Source organism: Diaphorina citri, unplaced genomic scaffold, assembly GCF_000475195.1.
Source record: "Diaphorina citri unplaced genomic scaffold, Diaci psyllid genome assembly version 1.1 scaffold143, whole genome shotgun sequence".
Classification (NCBI taxonomy): domain Eukaryota; kingdom Metazoa; phylum Arthropoda; class Insecta; order Hemiptera; family Psyllidae; genus Diaphorina; species Diaphorina citri.
In genome coordinates, this window is record NW_007377580.1 from 204,803 (window position 1) to 209,988 (window position 5,186).

Consider the following 5,186-nt stretch of genomic DNA (forward strand, 5'->3'; position numbering starts at 1 on the left):
TTTCTGTAAATGGTCTGTACGTATGTGTGTGAGAATGAGTGTGTGTGTATTTTTTCGTAGATCAGTGAAAATGATTGTAGTTCCGTAATGTAATAGAAAACCATGTGATAGGTACCTAAGTAGAAGAGAGTGGAAAAAATACAAACAATCAATTCAGTTAAGATCAAAACAAACAAAAATTGAATTTTTATTTATTTTTTTTTGAAACTTTTTTTTTTCGTTTTTACAATTTTATTTTCAGTGTGTTTTTACAAATAATTACTACAATAATGTAAAAGTTACTACAATTCTTTTGCTAATTACAATTCGTACGCTTTATCTAATGTCGATAGTGTCGATCGAAATCTTTTTCATGAATAATTAAATGCGAACCATTTTAATTAAAACCGAATTTTGAATCTTAACCATTTTCCCCCCTTCAATTAAAGTGCGTCAACATCAGATGTTATAAACGAAACAATTTTATTTTTAAGGATAAGGTCCTGTCTTTACAATCTACATAAGATGAAATAGAAAATTTCAGTAACTATTTCCCTAACCTTTTCTGCTTGTACATTGGTTTTGACAGGTAATCTAGGACGCAAAAAGAAGATAATAGACAATTTTATGGTTGTTTTATTACAGGAAATAGCACAACATACCTAGGTGATTTTAAAAGTAAAAATTTTTTCGAGGTTAATTTATTCGTTCGACTTTCGAGACTAAGGTACAACGTACGTGTATAATAAACTGTAGTCAAAGTTGTATTCAGAGGCTTCAGAGCTCTCAAGATCATATGGGACTGCAATTAGATCCAAACTTCCAAACACATAAAAAATTCAAGTACTCATTATTCTTAAAATTTCAGAATAAATTACCTACCAGAGGTTACAAAAAATGTACTGCTCTGGCGGTAGTATAGGCTGTACAATTTTAAGTAGCTGTATTTGTTTTAGAGGAATTATGAACTTTCCATTAACAAAATTTTAGAAAAAAACAAGTCCTTCTTTTGAGAGTTGTCCATAAAATTTCCTCCTTAAAAAAATTCAGGGCCTGGACCTCTGAATATAACTTTGACCTTAAAGTTAGTCTAGGTAACCTTGCGCGACCTAATTTGTTAGACACGATATCTAAGAAATATAGGGATAGATCTATAATAACAAAAGAAGATAAAGAGGGACTTGTATCCGATGAAGAAGGCTAAGGAGGTATTTGTCTCAACACATATCTGAAACAAAAAGACAAAATCATACCAGGTTAGTTTTCGTCAAAGTAAGTATCTACTGGACTCAAATGGAGTGAGTATGGAAGACTGTCTATTCTTGCTTGTTGATTGGCTAACTCCTTAAGTTGCTTTCAATAAGGGCTGGTATCGGGTACCTCTCGTAGCCCCCCTGATGTACTCCTACCCATGCGCCCTAGTTGCTTCCTTCGTCTTCCACTTAGTTTCGGAGACAATAATTTACATTATTTTCCTTCGTATATAAATATATTTCGAACATATCCATTTATCCATGGATATTGGAATTTTTATACAGCTAAAAAATAGAGCGGTGGAAGACAAGGGTCCAAAAAAAGCGACGAAGCGCTCTATTATTACATGAGTAGGTTTCCACAGATTTCCTCCAAGTTGTAGAACTATTTTTATGTGAGAATGGCTAGGGTGTCAGTATTTTTGCAATGCTTACTTGGTTACACTCAAATGTGAGCAGGGTGGAAATAAAATACATTATCGAGTTATTTTACTCCTCTTACTGAAGAAGCAATACTCTTCCAAGGAGCACTTAGCTAAATAAGCTTTTTTGATTAATTCAAAATGTGCATGGTTACTTGGTTACACTCAAATGTGAGCAGGGTGGAAATAAAAATGCATTATCGAATTATTTTACTCCTCTTACTGAAGAAGCAATACTCTTCCAAGGAGCACTTAGCTAAATAAGCTTTTTTGATTAATTCAAAATGTGCATGGGTCATGATTGAGCTTTCCATGTGAGTACACTGACGTCATCACCAATCTTATTTGAATAAATTTCCTTGTGTTTTGAAGAATATGAATGATAGGGTTGGAATTAGGAAATGGACAGTTTTATACTTTGAATCAATCTTATTATCTTTTTTCCCTCTAATACGAGAAAACCAAACTTACGAGTATTACTCGTAATTTGTACACATCTTGGTAGAAAATAAAGTCCTTAGATTTTAATTTTAAATTTAGCAGGTTCCAAAACTTTTGTTTCCATACTCCATAGTCATTTAAAATTTTGTTTATAAATTTTATTATTTAGAATTTTAGATTATGTTTCAGTTTGCTTTCGACGTCGATGGAGATATTTTTGGGGCCGCCTCACTTATTTCTTCCCTGGTAGAAAATAAGGTCCTTAGATTTTAATTTTAAATTTAGTAGGTTCCAAAACTTTTGTTTCCATACTCCATAGAGTCCATAGTCATTTAAAATTTTGTTTATAAATTTCATTATTTTGATTTTGTTTCAGTTTGCTTTCAACGTCGATGGAGATATTTTTGGGGCCGCCTCACTTATTTCTTCCTGATGGAGGAACCCCCTACTAAAAAAACATTAAAGAATATTCTTTCAGTAGGAAGAAAATATCTTTTTTTTTTAAGTTTATTAGCCATTGGCGTAAACGTAAAAGCTTTATTTTATAAAAAAAGGAAGAAAGCTTGGAGAGAGGGGAGAAAAGTTGAGTAGGGCTCGAGATTTATTTTGTTTTCAACAGAGAGGAAAAAGGGGTGATTTTTTTTGTTGAAACACAATGAAGTGTTGGGAATTAAATCAAATCAAAGTAGCTCTCAGCCTAAGCCAGAAGCTCTTCAGACTACTGAGTTGAAACACAATGAAGTGTTGGGAATTAAATCAAATCAAAGTAGCTCTCAGCCTAAGCCAGAAGCTCTTCAGACTACTGACTAGTGAGTAACAGGGGCAGGATTTTGGATAATAATCAGTGGGTATAACAGAGTTGGTACAAGATAAATAAAGTGTAAGTAATAGTAAAATGGGTCCCTACTAGATTTGGAAATAGCATTAAGGTGTGTCCAAACATAGTCTACCGGCCGTCGATCCACATCGATTCACAATAAATTCACGTCGATCGACGGCCCTCGACTATGTGTGGACACACCTTTAGCTATACCTATATAGGTTTTATATATAACAGAGTTGGTACAAGATAAATAAAGTGTAAGTAATAGTAAAATGGGTCCCTACTAGATTTGGAAATAGCATTAAGGTGTGTCCAAACACTCCAAACATAGTCTACCGGCCGTCGATGCACATCGATTCACAATAAATTCACGTCGATCGACGGCCCTCGACTATGTGTGGACACACCGTAACAGAGTTGGTACAAGATAAATAAAGTGTAAGTAATAGTAAAATGGGTCCCTACTAGATTTGGAAATATCGTAGCATTAAGGTGTGTCCAAACATAGTCTACCGGCCGTCGATGCACATCGATTCACAATAAATTCACGTCGATCGACGGCCCTCGACTATGTGTGGACACACCCCGGGTACCTTAATGAAACTTGTGTAATAAATAAAACCATGTAACAATGGCAGGTTGGGCAACCGCAACTAGCATTTTTCCAAGGTATTTAAATCTAATATAGAAAAAGTAAAAATTTTCCACTTGTTCTTTCCCTGGTGTGTATTTAAAATTGCATGAGAATTGTAACTTGTTATGTACTTTTCTTTTCCTGGAATTTGAAATGTTTGAAACTTGTAACTCTTCCCGGTATTTTAATCTGCACAAAATTGTAATTGTAACTCGAACTTTTTCTTTAATTTGAATGTGCATGAAAAGTTGTGTGATTTGGTCATGGTTGGTTTTGGGTTTTCTCCTTTCAATTTTTGCAAAACAAAGCCTAATGCTGCTTCAGTTCATTTTTGCTTTCAGACAGAATTGCCAACTACACTACCCCAAGTAACCAGTGGCATGTTTAACTCCATACACAAAAAGCCCAATCCGAAGCTTAGGTGTAGGGGCAGACAGCCCTAAAGGATGGGTTAAGCTACTACGAATCAACAACCAGTGGCATTCTTCAGACAGAATTTCCTACTATACCCCAGTGGCGGACTTACCGTTATGGACTCGGGTTGTCTTGCAGACTATCTCCGAAGCTTAGGTGTAGGGGCAGACAGCCCTAAAGGATGGGTTAAGCTACTACGAATTTACAACCAGTGGCATTCTTCAGACAGAATTTCCTACTACCAACTTATAACCGAGTGGCGGACTTACCGTTATGGACTCGGGTTGTCTTGCAGACTATCATCGCTCTCCAGGTAGGTAACATAGGAGTCAGTAGAGTCAGGATGGGCCATATCCCCGGGCGTGGGGCCCATGTCATGCGGTGGGGGAGGACCATGTCCTAGCTCGTAGCCGTGCATCTGAAATCGAACATGAAATTATAAGCACAGGGAAAAAATTGTTTGACCCCTGAAAATCTCGTATTTCGTACGAGGCTGCGTTAGTGATGAAATCTGGTTCAGTGAAACATAGCTTAAAAGACGGTACCCATCCTACTTCTATTGTCATATTATCCTGTTTTAGACCAAGTAATGACATCTAATTTTATTTCATGATGGAGAGCAAAAAATTATCAGAATCTGCATGAACATAACATTATCTAAAGCTACAACCAGTGGCATTCTTCAGACAGAATTTCCTACTATACCCCAGTGGCGGACTTACCGTTATGGACTCGGGTTGTCTTGCAGACTATCATCGCTCTCCAGGTAGGTAACATAGGAGTCAGTAGAGTCAGGATGGGCCATATCCCCGGGCGTGGGGCCCATGTCATGCGGTGGGGGAGGACCATGGCCTAGCTCGTAGCCGTGCATCTGAAATCAAACATGAAATTATAAGCACAGGGAGGAAATTGTTTGTCCCCTGAAAATCGGTTATAGGTATTAATCGTATTTCGTGGAAGACTATGTTAGTTAGATAGTTAGTGATTGTTTGACTCCTGAAAATCTCGTATTTCGTGCGAGGCTGCGTTAGTGATGAAATCTGGTTCAGTGAAACATAGCTTAAAAGACGGTACCCACCCTACTTCTCCACTGAACATTCTTGCTGTTGCTTCTACCCTGTATATGGGTTGGAACGGAGGTGGAGGTACTAATGGATATCGATCCAATCCCCCCACATCTCGACTCGACACAAATATATTTTCACAGAGTTCTAAAATTT

The 5,186-nt window shown here is 36.8% G+C and overlaps 1 long non-coding RNA gene across 1 annotated transcript; it reads right to left on the minus strand.

Moving 5' to 3' along the window:
• Positions 1-152: 152 nt before the first annotated feature.
• Positions 153-4,835, minus strand: LOC113465677. The gene is made up of 2 exons (XR_003390305.1): positions 4,689-4,835; positions 153-1,207 (listed from the first exon to the last, which is right to left on the minus strand). It is a non-coding gene; the product is annotated as an uncharacterized LOC113465677 (long non-coding RNA).
• Positions 4,836-5,186: the final 351 nt, after the last annotated feature.